Source organism: Dama dama, chromosome X, assembly GCF_033118175.1.
Source record: "Dama dama isolate Ldn47 chromosome X, ASM3311817v1, whole genome shotgun sequence".
NCBI classification, from domain to species: Eukaryota; Metazoa; Chordata; class Mammalia; order Artiodactyla; family Cervidae; genus Dama; species Dama dama.
In genome coordinates, this window is record NC_083714.1 from 28,085,421 (window position 1) to 28,111,397 (window position 25,977).

General features: G+C 36.2%; 1 protein-coding gene and 1 non-coding gene across 2 annotated transcripts in view; one reads left to right on the top strand and one right to left on the bottom strand.

The window, feature by feature from the left end:
- The window catches only part of TENM1 (teneurin transmembrane protein 1), an 887,850-nt gene that overhangs the window by 463,218 nt on the left and 398,655 nt on the right, over nt 1-25,977 (bottom strand). The window lies entirely within an intron of this gene.
- Nucleotides 4,074-4,144, top strand: TRNAC-GCA (transfer RNA cysteine (anticodon GCA)). Its single transcript has one exon. It is a non-coding gene; the product is annotated as a tRNA-Cys (tRNA).

Sequence of the window (25,977 nt, forward strand, 5' to 3'; positions counted from 1 at the left end):
ATTTCCCTCTATAATCCTAAAACCAATTAAGAGGTATTGAAAAATTATTTTGAATAACAAAGATTTTTGTGAGTCTCGAAATGGTTCTTGATAAATTTGTGTATCCAGTCATCTGTAAACCAACAGATATTAGCAGGGACAACAGGATGAAAAAAGAAGTACAAGGTCCTCAAAATATATATGTTCTTAGGGTTGTATCTTACCAATAGAAGAAAATTTGATACTTCTAGCCTATTTTCACATATAGACAAACTAACCACCAAAATACTGAATGCCTCATAACCTCACATGCTTTGGGGAAGGGGGTAGTGGATGCACAAGGAGAAAAGTTTCCCTTCGAGATGTTTATAATTTAGGAACACCTCTGGCAATCTAATGGTTAGGACTTGGCCTTTCAATGCAGGGGCTGCATGTTTGATTCCTGGTTGGGGAGCTAAGATCCCACATACCTTGCAGCCAGAAAGTCAAAACACAAAACAGAAGCAAGATTGTAACAAATTCAATAAAGACTTTAAAAATGGTCCACATAAAAAAAATACTTTTATTTATTTATTTATTTTTTCATTTATTTTTATTAGTTGGAGGCTAATTATTTTACAATATTTAAAAAGGCATTTATATGATTAAAACTCTCCAAAAAGCAGGAATAGAAGGAACATACCTCAACATAATAAAAGCTATATATGACAAACCCACAGCAAGCATCACCCTCAATGGTGAAAAATTGAAAGCATTTCCCCTGAAATCAGGAACAAGACAAGGGTGCCCACTCTCATCACTACTATTCAACATAGTGTTGGAAGTTCTGGCCACAGCAATCAGAGCAGAAAAAGGAGTAAAAGGAATCCAGATAGGAAAAGAAGAAGTAAAACTCTCACTGTTTGCAGATGACATGATCCTCTACATAGAAAACGCTAAAGACTCTACCAGAAAATTACTAGAGCTAATCAATGAATATAGTAAAGTTGCAGATATAAAATTAACACACAGAAATCCCTTGCATTCCTATATACTAACAATGAAAAAACAGAAAGAGAAGTTAAGGAAACAATACCATTCACCATTGCAACAAAAAGAATAAAATACTTAGGAGTATATCTACCTAAAGAAACAAAGGACCTATACATAGAAAACTATAAAACACTGATGAAAGAAATCAAAGAGGACACAAACAGATGGAGAAACATACCGTGTTCATGGATTGGAAGAATTAATATTGTCAAAATGGCTATTCTACCCAAAGCAGTCTATAGATTCAATGCAATCCCTATCAAGCTACCAACGGTATTTTTCACAGAACTAGACCAAAGAATTTCACAATTTGTATGGAAATACAAAAAACCTCGAATAGCCAAAGTAATCTTGAGAAAGAAGAATGGAGCTGGAGGAATCAACCTGCCTGACTTCAGACTCTACTACAAAGCCACAGTCATCAAGACAGTATGGTACTGGCACAAAGACAGAAATATAGATCAATGGAACAGAATAGAAAGCCCAGAGATAAATCCACGAACCTATGGACACCTTATCTTTGACAAAGGAGGCAAGGATATACAATGGAAAAAAGACAACCTCTTTAACAAGTGGTGCTGGGAAAACTGGTCAACCACTTGTAAAAGAATGAAACTAGAACACTTTCTAACACCATACACAAAAATAAACTCAAAATGGATTAAAGATCTAAATGTAAGACCAGAAACTATAAAACTCCTAGAGGAGAACATAGGCAAAACACTCTCCGACATAAATCACAGCAAGATCCTCTATGACCCACCTCCCAGAATATTGGAAATAAAAGCAAAACTAAACAAATGGGACCTAATGAAACTTAAAAGCTTTTGCACTACAAAGGAAACTATAAGTAAGGTGAAAAGACAGCCCTCAGATTGGGAGAAAATAATAGCAAATGAAGAAACAGACAAAGGATTAATCTCAAAAATATACAAGCAACTCCTGCAGCTCAATTCCAGAAAAATAAATGACCCAATCAAAAAATGGGCCAAAGAACTAAACAGACATTTCTCCAAAGAAGACATACAGATGGCTAACAAACACATGAAAAGATGCTCAACATCACTCATTATTAGAGAAATGCAAATCAAAACCACAATGAGGTACCATTACACACCAGTCAGGATGGCTGCTATCCAAAAGTCTACAAGCAATAAATGCTGGAGAGGGTGTGGAGAAAAGGGAACCCTCTTACACTGTTGGTGGGAATGCAAATTAGTACAGCCGCTATGGAAAACAGTGTGGAGATTTCTTAAAAAACTGGAAATAGAACTGCCATATGACCCAGCAATCCCACTTCTGGGCATACACACCGAGGAAACCAGATCTGAAAGAGACACGTGCACCCCAATGTTCATCGCAGCACTGTTTATAATAGCCAGGACATGGAAGCAACCTAGATGCCCATCAGCAGATGAATGGATAAGGAAGCTGTGGTACATATACACCATGGAATATTACTCAGCCATTAAAAAGAATTCATTTGAACCAGTCCTAATGAGATGGATGAAGCTGGAGCCCCTTATACAGAGTGAAGTAAGCCAGAAAGATAAAGAACATTACAGCATACTGACACATGTATATGGAATTTAGAAAGGTGACAACGATAACCCTATATGCAGAACAGAAAAAGAGACACAGAAGTACAGAACAGACTTTTGAACTCTGTGGGAGAATGTGAGGGTGGGATATTTCAAAAGAACAGCATGTATACTATCTATGGTGAAACAGATCACCAGCCCAGGTGGGATGCACGAGACAAGTGCTCCGGCCTGGTGCACTGGGAAGACCCAGAGGAATCGGGTGGAGAGGGAGGTGGGAGGGGGGATCGGGATTGGGAATACATGTAAATCCATGGCTGATTCATATCAATGTATTTCAAAACCCACTGGAAAAAAAAATAATAGTAATAATAAAAAAAATAAAAATAAATAAAAAAAAAAGGCATTTATAACCTAGTTAGGGAGAAAAAATTACAAATAACATCATCATAAAATAGCCTTGGTTTGTGTGACATAGGCCATATTTGCAGTTAAGAGGAAAGAGAGCTTAGCTCAGACAAGTGTGTATTCAGTAAAGTCTTGGAGGAAAACTATGTGGAGTGAGACTGGAGAGAAAAAAAATAGTGTCTTCTGTGTGCCAGGAAATATTCTAACTGCTTTATCTCATTAACTTGCTCAAGGTCACACAGTTATTCAGAGCTACTAAGATCTGGGACAAGAATCCAGATCCGTCATTATATGCCTTTCTCACTCAGCTACTTGCTAGCCTTGAAGGATGGAGAAAACAGATAAAGTGAGAAGAACAACATGAGTAATAGGAAGAATGATTTTGAAGTGTGCTGTGCTGAAGATATTACCGCAAGAGCAAATATGTTAAGGAGTCATAGGAAAATAATCTCAAATAGATACAAAGGGAAGTAACAGATGATATTTGATATTTCTAATCTTGAAAGTCTCAAAGAAGAATTTGGATGTAATAAGGTAGAAATTAAAATCAAATGAGTTACCTGATAAAATACAGCACACTTGTTTTTCAGAAGCTGATAGGATAATAAGAGGTAAGAGAGGAATACAGTCAGTATTATATAGAGAGTGGAACTGGAGTGTAATGATGATTTTAAAAAAAAGGCAATTTCATTAAATAAGCCAGAATATATGCTCCTCAATGGAGCTGCATCTCCAATCCTTAGAACAGTGCCTGTATAATAAGTGCTCAATAAAATCATGTAGATTATCATACGGAGTGAATAAAGGAATCAGTGGTTACAGGAGATATTTGTGACATCATGGACATAAACTAGACAGAGATTTAACTTGACACTAAGAAAATGCTTTGGAACACAAATGAAATTATTTGTGCTAATAATTAACAAACATTTAAATCATTTGTTATCAGTTATCAAATAGGTTTGGTATATTACTAATAAGAAAGCACTTAATGTGACATTATCAATGACCTTTTAAAATATTAATGTTTGGCCAGAATGAAAAGACACAGGTGATCTCAAACAGTGCTAGATATTAAGGTCTTATTTTACATTCCTATAGATACATATAGCTTCCCAGGTATCTCAGTGGTAAAGAATCTGCCTGCAATGCAGGAGACCTAGGTTCGATCCCTGGGTTGGGATGGTCCCCTGGAAAAGGGAATGGCAACCCACTTCTGTATTCTTGCCTGGAGAATCTCATGGACAGAGGAGCCTGGCAGGCTACAGTCCATAGTGTTGAAAAGAGTTGGATGCAACTAAACACGCATGCTTAGATACATACAGCTACCTAACAAATGTCATGACTTGATCATTAAGATTAATGATAGCATCAGAATCAAAAAATCTGATAACTTTGTATAAACTATCTTGGATAAAGGCTTCCAATTTGTTTCCACAAATCAGAAACAAGGATCAGAACAAAAAAAATTATGCTGACAGGTTTTCTTGTTTCTTTTTATTCTGTTTTTACTTCTATGTGAATATACTATGTTAACAAGAAAAAATATTTTTACACACTTTATATGACACACTTTTCCAAGCATACAATGAATGCTTACACAAAATCATTTTTAGAATTAAAATACCAGAATAGAAATTTCAAAATAAAGGATAAAAGTAGTTTTGATTAAAATAAAACATAACACTAGAACCTTCGCAACTGCATCAAAAATGAGCCAGCCAATTTTGAAACTTTCTTGATTAGTAAGATTAATAAGATTTCTTGATTAGTAAGCATAGCCTGTTTTTCCCAGTATGGGTATTTAAACTACATAGAACATTTTAAAAAAAACTATTATGCACAGACACACATACACATGCACCCTATTAAAAACACAAAAGAAAACAAAATAGAAAGAGTATTTGCAAATCAAACCCCAAATAAATGACTGGTTTCCTGACTTCCCTGGTGGCTCAGACGGTAAAAGCCTCTGCCTCCAATGCAGAAAACCCGGGTTTGATCCCTGGGTTGGGAAGATACCCTGGAGAAGGAAATGGCAACCCACTCCAGTACTCTTGCCTGGAAAATCCCATGGACCGAGGAGCCTGGTAGGCTATAGTGCATAGGTTGTAGAGTCGGACACAACTGAGCAACTTCACTTTTACTTTTTCCTTAATTATACAAAGAGTGCCTGAAAAATCTATAATAAAAGATGTAAAATCCAAGGTGATAAATAATATGATTTATAGACAATAAAATATCAATGACCTTGGAACATGTGAAAAATTCCCCCTCTCATAAATCATAAGTAAAATGCAAAATGAAAATACAGTATTATTGCATTTTGAGTCTATCAGATTGGCAGAATCCAATAAGTTTGATAACACCCTATGTTTGCAAGTGCTTGAGGCACTCTAATGCATTGGTGATACAACCAAACTCATCTAACTTCTACTGATGACAATTTAACAATATTTGACAAATACTGTCAATATTTATCAAAATTAAAAATGCACAGATATTTCAGAACAGCAATTCTACTTCTAGTACTTCTTATGTATAAAATGACATGCATAAAAATACAGTATGTTTTTATAATAGCAAACGAATGAAATTAACTGAAAGCAGTGTTGGTAAACACATTATAGTACATTTGTGCAACTGGAAACTTGTCACCTATTTAAAATAAAGATCTTTAAGATACTGTTAAGTGGCAAAACACAAGGTGCAGAACAATAAGTGTCCTATTCGGGTCCAAAGAGAGAATGTATCTGCATATGTGATTATATATTTACACATTATCTCTGGAGAAATACCTAGTATCTAGGAGTGGTTGATTTCAGAGAAACTGGGTTGGGGGGGAATGGAAGATAGCTATCTTTACTGGATAACCTCTGCATATAGGCTGAACTATAAGAAATTGCTGACAGTGAACTGTTTTTCATATACAAAAACAGCAATTTGATACTGTTCAAAAATAACATTATAACATTATAATATCTACTATATACATGTGCTACCTATTATGAAAAAGGAGTTTTTTTCTTTTTTATTGAAGTATAGTTGATTTAAAATATTATATTATTTTCAGGTGTACAACCAAGTGATTCAAAATTTTTATAGATTACAGTCCATTTAAAACTATTATAAAATATTTGCTATATCCCCTGTGCTATACAATATGTCCTGATAGCTTATTTATTTTATACATGGTAGTTTCTATATCCTATTATGTCCCTCCCCTCTCCCTTCTCCCCACTGCTAACCACTAGTTTGTTCTCTGTATCTGTGAGTCTGTTTCCCTTTTGTTATATTCGTTCATTAGTTTTATCTTTTAGAGTCTACATATAAGTGCTAACATAGAGTATTTGTCTTTCTCTGACTTATTTCACTAAGCATAATAACCTCTAGCTCCACCCATTTCACTATAAATGGTATTATTTTGTTCTTCTTTTATTGCTGAGAAAAATTCCATTTATATATATATATACCACATCTTCTTTATCCATTCATCTATTGATGAACACTTTAGGTTGCTTCCATATCTTGGACTCTTATAAAAAATGCTAGCATGAATATATATATATATGTTTTCAAATTAGGGTCTTTATTTTCTTTGGCTATAGACCCAGAAGCAGAATTGTTGGATCATATGGTAGTGCTATTAGCTTTTTTGAGAAACCTCCATACTGCTTTCCACAGTGGCTGTACCAATCTACATTCCCACCAATGGTGTTCAAGAGTTCCCTTCTCCATAGTCTCGCCCAAATTTTTTATTTGTGTTTTTTTTTAATGATAGTCATTCTGATATGTGTGAGGTGATAGTTCTTTGTGGTTTTGGTTTGCATTTCCCTGATAACTAGTGCTGTTTGACCATCTTTTCATGTGCCTGTTGGTCATCTGTATGTCTTTGGAAAAATGTCTATTCAGATCTTTGACAAGAGATTAATATCCAAAATAACAGCCCATACAACTGAATATTAAAAAACAAACACCAGATTAAAAATTAATTGTTTTTTAATATTCAGTTGTATGGGCTGTTATTTTGGATATTAATCTCTTGTCAGTGATATTATTGCATATATTCTATCCCATTCAGTAGACTGTCTTTTCATTTTGTTAATGGTTTCATTTGTTGTGCCAAAGCTTTTACGTTTAATTATGCCCCCTTTGTTTATTTTTGCTTTCATTTCCTTTGCTGAGGAGACAGGCTCAAAAAATATTCCTGATTTATGTTAAAGACTGTCTATCTATGTTTTCCTCAAGAAGGTTTTATGTTTTCCAGTCTTACATTTATGTCTTTAATCCACTTTTAATTTCTTTTTGTATATGGTATGAGAAAATGTTCTAATCTCTTTCTTTTACATGGGGCTGTCCAGTTTTACCAGCACCACTTATTGAAGAGACTGTCTTTTCCCCACTGCATATTCTTGCCTCCTCTATTATGGATCAACTGATCCTAAGTGCTTGGATTTATTTTGGGGCTCTCTATTCTGTTCCACTATTATGTGTCTCTTTTTGAGGCACACCACAGTGTTTTGATTACTATAGCTTTGTAGCATAGTCTCCCATCGGTGAGTTCAACTTTGTTCTTCTTTCTCAAGATTGCTTTGGCCAAAAAGAAAATGTCTTAATAAAAGTTGCAATACTGTTCTTTATCTTTCTGGCTTACTTCACTCTGTATAAGGGGCTCCAGTTTCATCCATCTCATTAGGACTGATTCAAATGAATTCTTTTTAATGGCTAACACATACATATGGAATTTAGAAAGATGGTAACGATAACCCTATATGCAAAACAGAAAAAGAGGCACAGAAATACAGAACAGACTTTTGAACTCTGTGGGAGAAGGTGAGGGTGGGAGGTTTTGAAAGAACAGCATGCATATTATCTATGGTGAAACAGATCACCAGCCCAGGTGGGATGCATGAGACAAGTGCTCGGGCCTGGTGCACTGGGAAGACCCAGAGGAATTGGGTGGAGAGGGAGGTGGGAGGGGGATCGGGATGGGGGATACGTGTAAATCTACGGCTGATTCATATCAATGTATGACAAAACCCACTGAAATGTTGTGAAGTAATTAGCCTCCAACTAATAAAAAAAAAAAGTTGCAATACTTGCCAAAGCCTTTTTTTTTTAATTTTAAATTTCTTAACCCACTCCGGTATTCTTTTCTAGAAAATCCCAGGGGCAAAGGAGTTTATTTCTTACCAGAATTATAAAAGTGCCATCAAATTAGCTTAGGACATGGTCATTTGTGCAGATGGCTAGGGAATGGAATGGCCAAGGGGAAACAGCACAGTTTTCTTTTGGGAGGTAGTGTAGGGTAGTGGTTAAGTATTCCATATGTGGAATCAGACTACCTAGGTTTGAATCTTGGCTGTATGACTTTGGGCAAGTTAAGTAGTTTTTCTGTACCCCTGCTTCATCTGTAAAATGGAAATAGTAATAATGCCTAACTCAGCAGGACATTATTGGATAAACAAGACCTAATATCTAAAGTGCTTGGAACAATGCCTGAAATAGTGCTCCACAATATTAGCTACTATTATCATCACCATCACCACCATTATCATTGTTATTATTATTATTAACATGGCTTATTCACTTCTCCAGCGCTTCAAGCTCACTTTCATCCATTTACTCTCTCCCCATTTTCCTTCCAAAAGCCAACAACAATTGTGCTTGTGTTGAGTCTCTTTGCCTTCAGACTCTGTATTCATGTTTCCCTTCCTCTGATCCTTCTCCCTGCTCCCCATTCCTAGGTTTCCATGTCAGCTGACTCTTCCCTTATCCCTTCACCCAAGAGGCGGTGGTGGTTTCCACCACCACTTACTGTGGTGTCTTAAATGTCCCACATTCAGTTCCTCAATTCCTCCATGGTGTGTGTAACCAAGTTCCAATGTTATTTCTCTGTTTTCATTTCTGTCTTCTTAATTAGACCCTGACTAATACAGTAGGGCAAACACAAAGAGGTGTGATAAAGGATGGAGGGTAGGCAGGATATGACTGGTATTGTTGGCCAGGAATGATTTCAGTTCATGAACAGTTTTATTTAACTGAATCCTATGGATATGAATGAGCTGACACTGAAAGTAATGTCCAATGTTAGTACTGTGGTGTATGCATGAGTGCTCAGTCACTTCAGTTGTGTCTGACTCTGCAACCAGTATTATGGTAGAAGAAAGAAGAAAGTATTAGTTGCTCAGTTGTATCTGATGCTATGTGACCCCATGGACTATATAGCCTGTCAGGCTCCTTTGTCCACGGGATTTTGCAGGCAATAATACTGGAGTAGGTTGCCATTTCCTTCTCCAGGGGATCTTCCCGACCCAGGGATTGAACCTGGGTCTCCCTCATTGCAGGCAGACGCTTTACCATCTGAGCCACCAGGGAAGCCTGGTAGCACTGTGGAAACCAAGTTTTAACAGGATTTAACATTTTCACTAAATCAAACAAAGAAGTTATTTCTGTCTTGATGGCACATATCTAATGTTTCCATCAGCAAGTGCAAGAAACTATTAAAACTCTAGGCCTGGCCAGTACTGAAAGGCAATACAGGCATCAGTAGTAATGCATAATCAATTGAATGTATTTATGACTGTTTCCTTGTTATTTCCTATTGAGTTCAAGAGGCTATGCATGACTATAAATGGCTGGCAGGCTACTACATCAATACCCCAGGTGTGTCAGAGTCAACTCAGGGTTTTAGAAATGCTTATTTATACAATCCAAAGAGCCGATGTGCATAAAATAAAAGGTTTACTTTCTACTTATGCTCCACCAAATCATACGCTGTAGCACAACTGCAAATAAATGTGTAAAACAAAAAAATTTCACTTACAGTGCTTTACAGTTTATAAAGACAATTTTCAATTGTCATGGCATGAAACAACACTTTAAGGAAACTTTCCTAAAACCAAGATACAATTGATTTACTCTGTTACATCCAGGGATTTTTATTCCAACACCAATTTCATTATATAATAAATTACAATGTTCTAATTGGGACTTTGCAAAATACTAGACAATATTAAATTTTAAATCACTATTGTCCTTTGAAATAGCTACCAAGAAAATATGGGCAGAAGCTAAATAGATTCTATTATTTTCTTTAAAATGCCATCAGTATATACATAGCATTTTATACTTTAGAGATAATTTTCAATAATAAAAACTTCTGTTAATTAAAAAATAAGTAGTTTAGGTGAATAAAGCAAATTTTATCTAAACACTATACTCAAGGAAATAAAATTGATTTAAGACATGGTGAATTGTTTGATGAAACAGAGTCATTCAATGAAACAATCTGAAAAGATTTGGCAAATAGTTATTTGAACATTAGATAGAAAAGAAGCACTTGTTTGAAACAAAAGCACATAAAATAGCTAAGAGAAGGATCCCTCTATGCAAAAAATAGTATTTGTTTCAAATTTTAAGCAATTTTAAAGGAAATTAGTTTTACTTAGGGGTTTAATGCATTTGAAAAAAAGTAAAAAGTATTTCAAAATCTTGTAGAACTGTGCTAATGAAAATGCATTGGGTATGAAATTTGAAAATAAACAGAACATGTTTGCTTCTTTCTAAATATCTTGGAAATTACTCTATCTGTGAATATATCAAGAGATGATTACAAAGATTAAAAATCACATAAGTGTCATAAAGACAAAATCAATCACTTGGCATAAAATGGTAGTTACATCAGCATCCTGGAAAGAAAGGAGATGATAAAATAGCTGTCGATGAAATACAACAAAATAACTTTTTTTGGCTTAATTTGCAAAAAGATTCATAAGAATTATAGCTCATTAAAACACAAACACTTAATATACACAGGTATGCATATGTGTGTGCATGCGTGTGTACATTTGTGTATGTGTACATGCAACATGTTTAAAATATATATACAATATATACAAGAGTCCAACATAAGCTAAAGAAATATTTCTAAGCACTTGCTTTTGCAAATATAGAAGAATGATTCACAATTTGCATATCAGTTATTTCTATGTAAATGAGTACTTATAAAGTGTTTGAAACACTTTGGTTTCCCTCAAGTATTTTATGCTCTTTGCTACCTTAAGTCTGAATTTGCTTATCATCTTACACAGAGCAATGGAATGTACCCTAGCCACTGCATTCATAATCATAAATAATTAATAGTTTCAGAATTAATACATTTTACTATACAGAATTTATCAAATAGACCATTTGCTGTAAAACTTTAAAAATTACCTTAGCTATTTTGGATTAGCATTTTATCATTGTCATTTGTTAAAAAAGGAACAAAGTATTTTTCTAATTAATTTTTTGTATACATCCTATCAAAGATTTGCCAACATTCAAAGAATAATCTCTTGCCTATGAGTCATACTTCATGTGTTTCTAAAGCGAGTTATATATTTTAAGTTGCCTTCCAGAGTGCATGAGATTCTCAAGCAACAGCAATGATGTGAAAGATTTCCATATACTACTCAAGCAATCTTCACAACAAACCTGAGATTAAATGGGATTCTACCCGTTTCATATAAGGGGAAACTGAGACTCTGAGATGTTAAGAAAATTGCCTAAATTACACAATCGTTAAATGATAGAACTTAGATTCTAGTGTAATGTTTCATACTCCAAAACCTGTGCTTTCTTCACTGTGCACTACTGACTCTCCATGAAATATGTATGAGTAAATGAGAGAGCTGGCAGAAGAAAACAGGATTATATTAAAACTTGAACAACATAACCCTGTCCACACCCACAAGAAGGGGAAAAAAAGAAAAAGCAACTTCTAGAGAATGTTATGAGATTATTTATGCATTTAATCTAATGTATTACACCTTCTCCATTTTTGATTCTGTGTGAAACAACTGATGCTTAAAGTTTCTCCTGGGACCCTGAGAAATGCTTTAATCAGCTAATCAAAAATTCAAGAATGTCCTCTGGATTCTGTTTACTGAGGCAGGAAAATCACTGATATTTTTTAAATTTGCAATTAAAAGGGTTAAAATAAAAAAGGAATTGAAGTGTGATGCTCTGTTAACCATAAAATTCATTCAATTAATAGACTTCATTTCCTGAACATTTAAATAGAATAAACACTTTATTTAACTTGTCTTTCACATAGGTTTATATGGTGAGTAAATGGGATAATGCCTAGAACAGTGGCTGGCCCATCAGTTACTAAAATTGTTAGTTGTTGCTGTTGTTCATTTGTTCACACAACAAAAATTTTCCAAATGCTTTCTATGTTGTTTTGCCAAAGCAAAAACAACACCCAGTTGAGGATATGACTGGTGATGGAAGCAAGGTCCAATGCTGTAATGAGCAATATTGCATAGGAACCTGGAATGTTAGGTCCATGAATCAAGGCAAATTGGAAGTGGTCAAACAGGAGATGGGAAAAGTGAACGTCAACATTTTAGGAATCAGCGAACTAAAATGGACTGGATTGGGTGAATTTAACTCAGATGATCATTATATCTACTACTATGGGCAAGAATCCCTCAGAAGAAATGGAGTAGCCATCATAGTCAACCAAAGAGTCTGAAATGCAATACCTGGATGCAATCTCAAAATCGACAGAATGATCTCTGTTCGTTTCCAAGGCAAACCATTCAATATCATGGTAATCCGAGTCTATGCCCTGACCAGTAATGCTGAAGAAACTGAAGTTGAATGGTTCTATGAAGGCCTACAAGACCTTTTAGAACCAACACACCAAAAGATGTCCTTTTCATTATAGGGGACTGGACTGCAAAAGTAAGAAGTAAAGAAACACCTGGAGTAACAGGAAAATTTGGCCTTGGAGTACAGAATGAAGCAGGGCAAAGGCTAATAGTTTTGCCAGGAAAACGCACTGGTCATAGCAAACACCCTCTTCCAACAACACAAGAGACAATTCTACACATGGACATCACCAGATGGTCAATACCGAAATCAGATTGATTATATTCTTTGCAGCCAAAGATGGAGAAGCTCTATACAGTCAGCAAAAACAAGACTGGGAGCCGACTGTGGCTTATATCATGAACCCCTTATTGCCAAATTCAGACTTAAATTGAAGAAAGTGGGGAAAATCACTAGACCATTCAGGTATGAACTAAATCAAACCCCTTACAATTATACAGTGGAAGTGACAAATAGATTCAAGGGATTAGATCTGATAGACAGAGTGCCTGAAGAACTATGGGATGATGTTCCTGACATTGTACAGGAAGCAGGGATCAAGACCATCCCCAAGAAAAAGAAAAGCAAAAAAGTAAAATGGCTATCTGAGGAGGCCTTACAAATAGCTGTGAAAAGAAGAGAAGGGAAAAGCAAAGGAGAAAAAGAAAGAAATAACCATAAAAATGCAGAGTTCCAAAGAACAGCAAGGAGAGATAAGAAAGCCTTCCTCAGTGATCAGTGCAAAGAAATAGAGAAAAACAATAGAATGCGAAAGACTAGAGATCTCTTCAAGAAAATTAGAGATAATAAGGGAACATTTCATGCAAAGATGGGCTCAATAAAGGACAGAAATGGTACAGACCTAACAGAAACAGAAGATATTAAGAAGAGGTGGCAAGAATACACAGAAGAACTGTACAAGAAAGATCTTCATAACCCAGATAACCACGAAGGTGTTATCACTCACCTAGAGCCAGACATCCTGGAATGCGAAGTCAAGTGGGCCGTAGAAAGCATCACCACGAACAAGGTGGTGATGGAATTCCAGCCGAGATATTTCAAATCCTGAAAGATGATGCTGTGAAAATGCTGCAATCAATATGCCAGCAAATTTGGAAAACTCAACAGTGCCCACAGGACTGGAAAACGTCAGTTTTTATTCCAATCCCTAAGAAAGGCAATGCCAAAGAATGCTCAGACTACCACACAATTGCATGCATCTCACACTAGTAAAGTAACGCTCAAAATTCTCCAAGTCAGGCTTCAACTATACATGAACCATGAACTTCCCGATGTTCAAGCTGGTTTCAGAAAAGGCAGAAGAACCAGAGATCAAATTGCCAACATCCGTTGGATTATCAAATAAGCAAGAAAGTTCCAGAAAAACATCTACTTCTGCTTTATTGGCTATGCCAAAGCCTTTGACTGTGTGGATCACAATAAACTGTTAAATTCTAAAAGTGATGAGAATACTAGACCACCTGACCTGCCTCTTGAGAAATCTGTATGCAAGTCAGGAAGCAATAGTGAGAACTGGACATGGAACAACAGACTGGTTCCAAATAGGAAAAGGAGTACAACAAGGCTGTATGTTGTCAACCTGCTTATTTAACTTATTTGCAGAGTACATGATGAGAAATGCTGGACTGGATGAAGCACAAGCTGGAATCAAGATTGCCGGGAGAAATATCAATAACCTCAGATATGCAGATGATACTACCCTTATGGCAGAAAGTGAAGACCTAAAGAGCCTCTTGATGAAAGTGAAGAGAGGAGAGTGAAAAAGTTGGCTTAAAGCTCAACCTTCAGAAAACTAAGATCATGGCATCCGGTCCCATCACTTCATGGCAAATAGATGGGGAAACAGTGGAAAGAGTGGCAGAGTTTATTTTTTGGGGCTCCAAAATCACTGCAGATGGTGACTGCAGCCATGAAATTAAAAGATGCTTGCTCCTTGGAAGGAAAGTTATGACCAAATTAGATAGCATATTAAAAAGCAGAAACATTACTTTGCCAACAAATGTCTGTCTAGTCAAGGCTATGGCTTTTCCAGTGGTCATGTATGGATGTGAGAGTTGGAATATAAAGAAAGCTGAGTGCTGAAGAATTGATGCTTTTGAACTGTGGTGTTGGAGAATACTCTTGAGAGTCCCTTAGACTGCAAGGAGATCCAACCAGTCCATCCTAAAGGAAATTATTCCTGAATATTCATCAGAAGGACAGATGCTGAAATTGAAACTCCAATACTTTGGCCACCTGATGCAAAGAACTGACTCATTGGAAAAGACCCTGAGGCTGGGAAAGATTGTTGGTGGGAGGAGAAGGGGATGACAGTGGATGAGATGGTTGGATGGCATCACAAACCCAATGGAGATGAGTTTGAGTAAACTCTGGGAGTTGGTGATGGACAGGGAGGCCTGGTGTGCTGCAGTCCCTGGGATCACAAAGAGTCAGACACGACTGAGAGACTGAACTGAACTGAACTGAATGTTCCAAGAAAAATTCTAGATAGTAGAGACAGAGTGGTAAACAAAGTTGTGAAATTTACCTTTTGGTAATGTAATTGTGATATGATATTGTGGTTGATGCTATTTCTTATTTTCTTTTTTATTGTGTTTATCATCATCATTTCTCAAGCAACCAACAGCCAAAGATACACTATCTCTGAACTTCATACCATGATTACATAGTCTTCTCACCACAAGGGGCACCTTTTATAAGACAGGATCAAGCCCATAATAGACTTCCCTCAGAAGATAGATAATCCACCTGCAATGCAGGAGCCCCAGGTTCAATCCCTGTGTCAGGATGATCTCCTGGAGAAGGGAATGGCAACCCACTCCAGTATTCTTGCCTGGAGAATTCCATGGACAGAGGAACCTGGTGGGCTATGGTTCATGGCTTGCAAAGAGTCAGACATGACTGAGTGACTAACACTTACTACTTATTATTAAGCCCATAATATCTTTCAGATTTCTCGTAGGGAAGCTGTCTCTCTGAATCTCTTAAGCACCTGAAAGGACATTGAACTGGGATTTCCTTGAGTTTAGGGCACATGTTGAACAAACTATTTTACATACTGAATTGCTAATAAATGTCTAAATAAAATAGGTGCATATGGCAGGATCTGGTTTGAGATTTGCTTTTACTTTAACCTGATAATGAGGTTTTGGAGAAGGTAACCCTTAGTCATCTCAGGATTCCTCCAGAGGCTACCATTATTTAGTTAAAACAAACAAACAAACAAACAAAAAAAACCCCCAAGAATTCAATGTTCCGCATGCTCAGGTCAGTCTATAGCAGAAAGTTGTAAGGTTGTGTAAGAATACTTGAGACATTAAAGAAGAACTAAACAATTTTCCAAAGAGCAAATAGTAATCTCACAGCAAGGTTATTGCAAGGCTATACACCTCAGGCCAATTTTGGACAAAATAAGATAATGATGACATGATTTGGGGAAGATAAAAATTTAATATAATCCAAAAAGTTTTAAATAATCCAACCACAAATTGCAGTATCTCCTGGTCTTAATCAGGGCTATGGGTTATTCTCAACAGCAATATAAAGAAGGACTTGAATGAAATAATTTGAGAAATTTATCTGAATTTCAAAACTTCCAGGTAATCCAAACAATCTGAAATTCAAAAATATTTTCTTATGAATCAAGTCACTTAACATTAAAAAAAATAGGACAGCAAATAATGAGGTACAAGAAACTGGTAAATTTTTATAGCTCCTTAAAAATTTCAGTATATGCGCTGCTGAAGCGAGCACTATAGCTCCTTAAAAATTTTAAAGTGATATACCCTCTACTTGATTCTTATGATATTCAACTCCATGATGTGGCCATCCCTATTGACTCTATGAGAAAACTGGTATAGATAGGTTTAGTGACTTGGCTAAAGGCTTGACATGTCATTGATGTCACTGGCAGAGTGTAGACCTGAATTCAGAATTGACACTAGATCACAGGCTCTCAATGGTTTGACACCTAGTCTTAAGCTCTAATTCTTTCTTTATTAGGTATATTATTATACCTAAAACTTTTCCAATACTAAGTCTTTTTCAGGAAACAGGCAAGAGAACATAATATCTGAGAGTAGGAGAAAATGTTTCTGGCCTATATAATTTTAAGAAACTTCTTCCTCCTCTTTAATTACTACTAACCTCAACTCTCTCTCATGCACAAGCACCATGAAATTCTCAAGCTTCAAGGCTTTAAATTAATGTGAATGATTCTGGGCCATATGAATTTAAAATATGCCAGTCCGATTCCTTTTTCGTATGTCGGTCAATGTATTTTTGTCCTAGTGTTTCTGTCCTGATTTCACTTTCTGACACGCAGTCCATCATTTTCATTTCAATTCTTCCCTGTATCAGATAACTCATGTCTCTTTCTGCTTGGCTTTTACTTATACTTTTCAGTAAGTCGTACATTATTTTTATGTCTTATCTTATTCTGATTACATAAATTACAGTTTATTATCTAACCTAGTCAGAGAACCACTCCTGCCCTCCATGTTCAGTGTTGAACAGACACAGATCTCAATTTTTATTCTTTCCATTTGGGTTCTCTTTAATTTGTCTGATGAGTAGAGATTCAGATGTGAAAACGGCATCCAATTTATATCTTCCAGGGGTTTCAGAGAGAACAAGAGTGATCTCACTTTTTGCCCAATGATAGTTATAAAGTCCTTGCATTAGAAGGGTTCTTGAAGGTCACTGAAAGCAATCACTCGAAATATCTTAGATAATATTTCTCCATTAACTCTTATTACTGGGAATATGAACTTCTCACACTTGCTTTCCTTCAATGTTTTGTGTTCTCTCATGATCAGTAGGTAGTTTCTATTAAGTACATAGCTACATAAGTCAAATAACCACACAATTTCTATGGGATCATAGTCAACTTAATGCGACTCCCTCATATTGCAGGTGGGGAAACTAAGGTCTAGAGAGAAGCAGAAACCTTCTCAGGGTCACATACTCAGGTGGTGAATATCCTGAAAGCCACATCGCCTGCCTTACAACCCAGTTCTTTTCTTCCGATATGACCTGTACTTATATTGCCTTGTCTTTTTGATTATGTGTATGTAATCTTCTGTTTGATGAAAGCAAAGATTAACCAAAGACTGAATTTACTCTTCCTCCTTTATATAACCCTCTACAACATCTAGAATAATATCTGTGGCACAGCAGTTAATTTATCAAATTTCATAAATATGCTCTTATTTCCTTCTAATTTTCAAATTTCTCAACACATTAAGATAAAACAGACTTACTGGAGACCTACTAAAGACTTCCCTTATTTGTCACTTATCAATATCTTGTACTTATGATTTAGTTGCCTGTCTAATGTCAAGACTGAATTAGCACAGCAATTAAAATTCCATAAGAGAAGTGATCACTACAGACAGGTGGTTTCTTGTCCTTCCATTTTTGAGTTACAAATAAATCATTATGTCAACAGGATACAGAATGAAAAGTTGCTTAAAAATAGACATTTCTGTACAGCACTCGATTGGTATGATTCCCAGGCTTGGATAAGATGATGTGCTATTTCTTATCTAAGATGACCATGAAAAATTAGAACAACTAGGAAAGTACATATTGTGAAAGCTATAACCATCCCATGACATTTATTATTATCCATTTAATTTACTATAAAATATTTCACAAAATAGAACTATTATTTGAAACTTCAAAATGAATTGCTAAAGCTTTCTTTTTACTGTAAGTGATTTTTAAAAGGTAAAGAAGAAGAATTTAGTATAGAATAAAACATTTCAACCAGTCTCCCCTTGCCACTCTATTGTGAAATGAATTAATCAAAAGAGCAGGGCATTCCGTGCAGGTGGACGCACTGGTTTTGTAATTCACTCTTTTATAACCCACTGCACTTCACAGCCTGATAATTAGGAGCAAAGATACGAGATTTAAGCAGTTAAGGAAGTTTACTCAGTGATAGCTTGAGCTAGGCATGGGAATGTTTTAGATCTTATTCCATAGAAATAGTGACAAGAATATCTTGGACTTGAGCCACTTACATAATAGAAAATTCACTGCATAGTGAGATGGACTAGCCACGTCAGATTCCTATGGTTCATTTATGGCCTGGTAGTAATAGTGTAATGTGCAAAAAGAATCACAGCTGTGGCAGGGACTACTAGCTCTACCCACCAAAATCTGTTTTCTCTTTCTTCCTTCAAGATCATGGCATCTGGTCCCATCACTTCATGGCAAATAGAAGGGGGAAAGGTGGAAGCAGTGACAGATTTCCTCTTCTTGGGCTCTAAAATTACTGCAGATGATGAGTGCAGCCAAGAAATTAGAAGATGATTGCTTCTTGGCAGGAAAGCTATGACGATCCTAGACAGTGTATTAAAAAGCAAAGACATCACTTGCCAACAAAGGTCTGTATAGCCCAAGATATGGTCTTTCCAGTAGTCATACACGGATGTGAGAGTTGGACCACAAAGAAGGTTGAGTGCCAAAGAAATGATACTTTCAAACTGTGGTGTTAGAGAAGACTCTTGAGAGTACCTTGGACAGCAAGGAGATCAAACCAGTCCATCCTAAAGGAAATCAACCCTGAATACCCATTGGAAGGACTGATGCTGAAGCTGAAGCTCTAATACTTTGGCCACCTGATGCAAAGAGCTGATTCACTGGAAAAGACCCTGATACTGGGAAAGATTGAAGGCAGGAGAAAAGGATGACAGAGGATGAGATGGTTGGATAGCATCACCAATTCAATGAAGATGAACTTGGGAAAACTCCAGGAGATGGTGAGGGGCAGGGAGGCCTGGCGTGCTTCAGCCTATGGGGTCACAAAGGGTTGGACCTGACTTAGCGACTGAACAACAGTTATAGAAATCACATGACTATCGAGCCAGAGACCACATTTCCCAGCCTCATTTCAGCCAGGTGACCATGTGCTTACCAGTGGAAGCATTAACACATTGCAAGCGTACGCCTCCATACTTACCTGCTGGCCTTAAGATGTGGTAGGAGCAGCTTCAAGAATCTGGATGACAAAAGTGGTCCTAGGGATGATAGCATAACATGAAGAGATGAATCTGGGTCTTGGCATGACGGTGTGCAGCAGAGGTGTCTGTCACCCACCTTGGACTGTCTCATGAGAATGCAATGATTTTCTCTGTTGGGTCATTTTGTTATAGTGACTAAGCCTTTACAAATACACCAGAAACAAATATACACATCACAAACTAAAGTGCTTATTATTACATGACTTCATTGCCTTCATCTACTTGTGCCAAAATGCTCCCCACACTTTGGGTCATAAGGGAAATGCAACTTCACAAATCTTTTCCCTATTTACCTCCAAGTTTCCACTAGCTTCCCTCATATCTCAGCTGTTAAAGAATCTGCCCACAATGCAGGAGGTGCCGGTTCGATTCCTGGGTAGGGAAGATCTCCTGGAGAAGGGATAGGCTACCCACTCCAGTATTCTTGGGCTTTCTTTGTGGCTCAGCTGGTAAAGAATCCACATGCAATGTGGGAGACCTGGGTTTGATCCCTGGGTTGGGAAGATCCCCTGGAGAAGGGAAAAGCTACCCAGTCCAGTATTCTGGCCTGGAGAATTCCATGGGGTCACAAAGAGTTGGACACGACTGAGCGACTTTCACTCACTTCCACCAGCTGAACATAACCTTATTTGTTCCTTTCTAGTGGGATATCTCATTTTCTATCCTCATAAAGTAAGTTCTGTTTATGTATGTCTTATCTCATCTACCAGAACAAACTCCATGAGAGCGAGTTAATGTCTTATCCTCCTGTATAACCTCTGCAATGCTAGTACTGTGCTTTTCTCGAGAATTGCTTATTGTCTGAATGAAGGACTGAAACATTTGTGCTTCATGCTGTCTGTCTATAATCCACTGTTGTAGCTGAATAAGCCTGAAGCAAGAACACATCTGTCAAGGGTAACAGAAGCAGAAAAAAAATCTAGGTCCCAAAATCGATAACAAGTTGACCTCAAAACAAATTTTACCTATGACCTTGCTATCTTATGTCTCATGCTGCTTTCTGTTTCCAGCATTTCATAGCACCAAAGAAGATAAAGGATGTATGGTAATTACCTCAAAGAGTTTACCTTCACTTATGACCAAGCCCTAACTGGATTGGGGCACAGTGCTCCTTCATGACAACTTTTGTTCATTTACAAAAGCTCAGTAGAGTTAGGAACTGAATAGGCCAAGACCCATTTTGAGTTGAAAACCTAACACTGTTATATCAAGCTGCTTTTCTTTTACTTGTCTTCATGTGCCACCATCATTTTTATGACAGAGACCCATGTGTTATATTTGGTACTAAGGAGCAATAGGTAGTAGTAAAATTGGGTATTGACTTGAAATTTTCTTTTTTTTTTTTTTTAAAGTCTGTTTTATTTATTTTTTTTTAAATTTTTTTTTATTATTACTATTATTATTTTTTTCCAGTGGGTTTTGTCATACATTGATATGAATCAGCCATGGATTTACATGTATTCCCAATCCCGATCCCCCCTCCCACCTCCCTCTCCACCCGATTCCTCTGGGTCTTCCCAGTGCACCAGGCCGGAGCACTTGTCTCGTGCATCCCACCTGGGCTGGTGATCTGTTTCACCATAGATAGTATACATGCTGTTCTTTTGAAATATCCCACCCTCACATTCTCCCACAGAGTTCAAAAGTCTGTTCTGTATTTCTGTGTCTCTTTTTCTGTTCTGCATATAGGGTTATCGTTACCACCTTTCTAAATTCCATATACATGTGTCAGTATGCTGTAATGTTCTTTATCTTTCGGGCTTACTTCACTCTGTATAAGGGGCTCCAGCTTCATCCATCTCATTAGGACTGGTTCAAATGAATTCTTTTTAATGGCTGAGTAATATTCCATGGTGTATATGTACCAAAGACATTATTCAGAAACAAATAAATATGCTTACCAATTTGCACATGAGATCTTGGACTGAGATTTTTTTTTTCCCCTACCATTCTAAATCAATAGAAAATAGAAAATTTTGAGCAGTCTTACAAACTTATTTTCTTCTTTATACTTTGAAATATCATTATTCAGTAACATTTCTTATTTCTTTGTGTCAGGCAAAGGGGAAAATTAAAAGACAAATTGTAAACCACTAAATATTAATAATAGTTTTTTTTTAATCTGTGAATCCAAAAGTTTAGTATGGGAATAAATTAACACTATCATTTTCTTCCTTTCTCTGAAAATAATATTCTAAATTTACAAAAGTAATGTAGGTTTCATGTACTCACTACCCAGCAGAGATGACCATCATAAACAACTTTGTGGACATTTTTTCTGGTTGATTTAAAGCATATATAATTATGTTTTCCAAGAAATCATGATCATTACATAGACAATGTTTTATAATTAGCTTTTTCCCCACATAACACATCATGAAAAATGTCTCATGTCATTAGTCTTCTAAAACATCATGGTTAATGCTGCCTAATGTTCTGCTGTACAGATATACCATAATTTATTTAACTAGACTTCCAGTCTAGGACTTCCCTCCTGTCTCTATGTCTTCTTATTTCTTCACATTTATTTCATTTATACCTAATTGCACAAAATGTGGGGTAAAAAACTTAGCAATTATTTAGTGAGATGTTTTATGAGGAGTTTGCTTTTGTCAAAATTTTTCCCACATGCCAAGGAGCAGCTAAGCCCGCAGGCCGCAGCTACTGAGGCCTGTGAACCTAGAGCCTGTTCTCTGCAACAAGAGAAGCTGCCACGGTGAGAAGCCCGCGCACAACAATGAAGAGGAGCCCCTGTTTGCCACAACTTTAGAAAGCCCACCTGCAGCAATGAAGAACCACCACCGCCAAAAAAACAAAATGTATAAATAAATCTTTTTAAAAATAAAAAATGTAAATGAGGCATTAAGACTTCCCTGGAAGTGCAGTGGTTAAGACTCTGGGCTTCCAATGCAGGGGTTATGGGTTCAATCCCTGGTTGGGGAACCTAAGATCCTGCACGCCGTGTGCCTCCAAAATAAATTTTTTTAAAAAAAGGTAAATGAGGCAAATGTCCTGGACTATGGCCCTTTGTGCCTGCCAGTAACTCTTTTTCTTAACTAGTATATCCACTTTAGAGATTTTTTTTTTCATGAACTTCATGGAGGACCACAAAGGAAACACATTAAGCAGGATTAGTAGGAAGAACTAAAAAGGTAAGCATAAGAGGGAGTAGCACATACATGCCCTTGACATAGGCAGTCTGCAATGAAATGTGTGTGTACTTAATTCCCAATCATCTAATTTTCACCTCTAGTCTTAGAATTACTATTATTTCCATTTCACAGATTAGGAAATCAGTTTCCAAGTATTTAAACTAAGATCACATAGCTGGTAAAGGGTGGCATCAGAATTTGAAACTTTGAATCTGTCTGGCCCTATACCACTGTCAAGTTCTTCTTATCATGTCCAAATAAAACAATAGCAGGATGCAACTTTGAAAATTGCAAACACAATCCATTTAATGTGAAGTATTACTAATATGCATTATTACTTCTTACCTTCCATACTTTAAAGCCAGAATAATGTTATTGTTAAAGGATAGCATTTTTTTTTACAACTAGAGAATTTCTAGAAATGAACTTATTAAACATTCCAAGCTTTTCCTTACCAAAAATAAAGTTGTAAAAAGCACAAAGGACAGAGATTCTTCTCTCATACACACGTTACTTCCACTAAAATTAAAAAAAAAAATGAAATGGGAAGGGGAGGAATACAGGAAAGTGAGGTAGCTATTATTATTATTACTGTATGCAGCTAATTTCTTAACTTTCTACTCATACTTCCAGATCTTGCTGAATGAAAACATCACATATTCAGGCTTTGCCACGAAATCACATCAAATCAAAGCAAAACACTTCATGACGGGAAAGACTATGCTTAACATTTCTTTTTATTCTTTCAAGGTCTTCCCAGAAAAGTGATAATAGAAGATTTCTAAAATACTGCTGTACTATAGGCTGATTTTGAATTGAATGATATTCTAACAAGTAGAAAACATTGAGTATCTCTTTCACACGAGTAAACTTTCTGCATCCCCTTTTAGGTGGACAACTGGACAGAAAATATCAATCCCCCAAAGTCCAAACAATTCAAGATGACTACTTCTGCACGATTTTACTCTTAAGTCTGTGGGTTGTGATATTAATAATTGAAAAGAAAAAAAGAATCAAGCATTCATTATGTAAGCATTTTTCCTTTTGAACCTTCCTAATCCCCATTTAACCAGTTTTTGTTTTGCATTTAACTGATATAAAATATGTGTGCATGATATAACTTTTATATCATTTCAAATATGCAGCAATACTTACTAGGCAATTTTTACTATAAACAAACTGCCACCTCTTGCAGAAGAGCCTGTGGTACAAGATCTGGCTTTCAGGTCTCTCAACAAGCTTATATTAGTTTAAACATCAATTAAAGGCAAAAATGGTTATTAAAACACAAACCACCCTGTACCAACAAAATTAACCAAGGTTAAAAAGATATTAAAGCCCAGTGCTAGGGAAAGTCAGTAACGAGACAGGTCTTCTCACACACGGTTGTTTGTAATATATATTCATCCTGTTTTTCTGAAAATTAATTTGAAGCCAGAATCACAGAAATCTTAAAAATGTTCATTCTGTTTGACATATTATTTTATTGCTGGAAGCTCTCCTAGGGAGATAATCTGAAATGTAAGCAATGATTCATGCAAAAACAAAGCAGTCAGTGTAGAACACTGAAAAATTGGAGGCACCCTAAATATCCAGCATCAGGGGAATATTTAAGTGAATTATAGAATATGATGGAGCCATCAAAATGATTTCCAAAAAGTTGTTTAGTGGTATTATAACTTGCATGTGACTAGTGTTAAACAAAAGACAAGATATTATATAAATAATATGATATACATTAAATAAAAAATGAAAAACCAGTAAGACAATAAGCCAGAATGTTGACAGTCATTCCTTCTGGGTTGTGGGAAAACAGTTTTCTCCCTTCCACTTTTAATATTTTCTGTAGTTTTGAAATTCACCACTCTGTGCTTTCTAAATTTTCTAGTGATCATCTATTTCCTCAAAAATCAGAAGAGAAGAAAGATTTTTTAAGTCATCTGATAGTAAAACTTTGGACTGTGCTTTATTGACAAGACCAGTATTTGCGAAGGTCACACTTCCGTACACCGAAACATCCCTTGGTTGTTTCTTACATTAGTGATGTTTCTTTCTTTTTTTTTTTTTTTAATTTTTTCCACTGCTTCTATTTATTTACAAAGAGTGATGCTTCAAATAGTGAAATTGTGTCTCTTCTCTCCAAATTGCAGATTCTCTACAAGAGCAAAGCAAGGCAAGAAGAGCGAATTTGCTAAAAAAAATTTTAGGTGGGTTTTTTATTTTTAATCAAGCCCACCTGGATGCCTTTCACTTTTCTAGTTGAGTGGTTTGCAGGGAGTCATTATGGTAGTATAAATACTGCCCATACTGCCCAAGCTGCCTCGTGCAACGAAGGGGCCTCTCACACTAAGCCTGGGACTGAATGAAAATGTGACTATGTTGCAGTGAAGTGGATCTGAGGAATTCTAGTGTAAAAACTTTGCATGGGAGCCCCCGATAAAACTTAGATCTTTGGCTCAGATCCAAAGTCTGTGACCTTCCAAACAGCCAAGGTTCACATTATTATTTTTTTATATGAAGGAAACCCTGACTATGGGATTTACACCAAAGTCAATAAAACTATCTCCTGCTTCTGAAAAAGAGTGTCAATCAGATAAGCAGCATGTGTGTGCCCTTATTATCCCGAGAAGACCCTGGTTATAATGCCAAGTCAGAGGCTATTATACAGCTTCACAGCATTTAAAAAAAAAAAAAAGAGTGCAATTTAAAATATTTTTGGCCTGATTTAGCTAGTCACAGATTTTCCCCTTTAGAAAAAGTTAATATAGTGAACACAGACTTAAAGGAATAGGCAAAAATAGGTAAATTATTATTCACCCACTCGATCCTTTTCTTTATATGTATATATTTCAGAACAAGGTGACCCTTAAAACAGAAGGGGTCCCAGTGCTAGTCAGATGATATAAAGAAAGCAGGAAACTAAAAATGTAAGATAAAACATTAGGAGTCATGGTCAATTTCAGAGCAATCAGAATGGGAGGGGGCAGATCTCAGAAATTTGAAAGTAAATCAGATCAGTTCAAAAACAGACTTTGATTAACAACCACTGACACACATTTCCGACAATATTTTCATTTCAAATAGTGAGTTATCTTACTCTTGGGTTATTTTTCTGGGATACTATGGTCCTTCTGCTATGATATTAAAATCTAAGTATTTAATAATGGCTAAAGG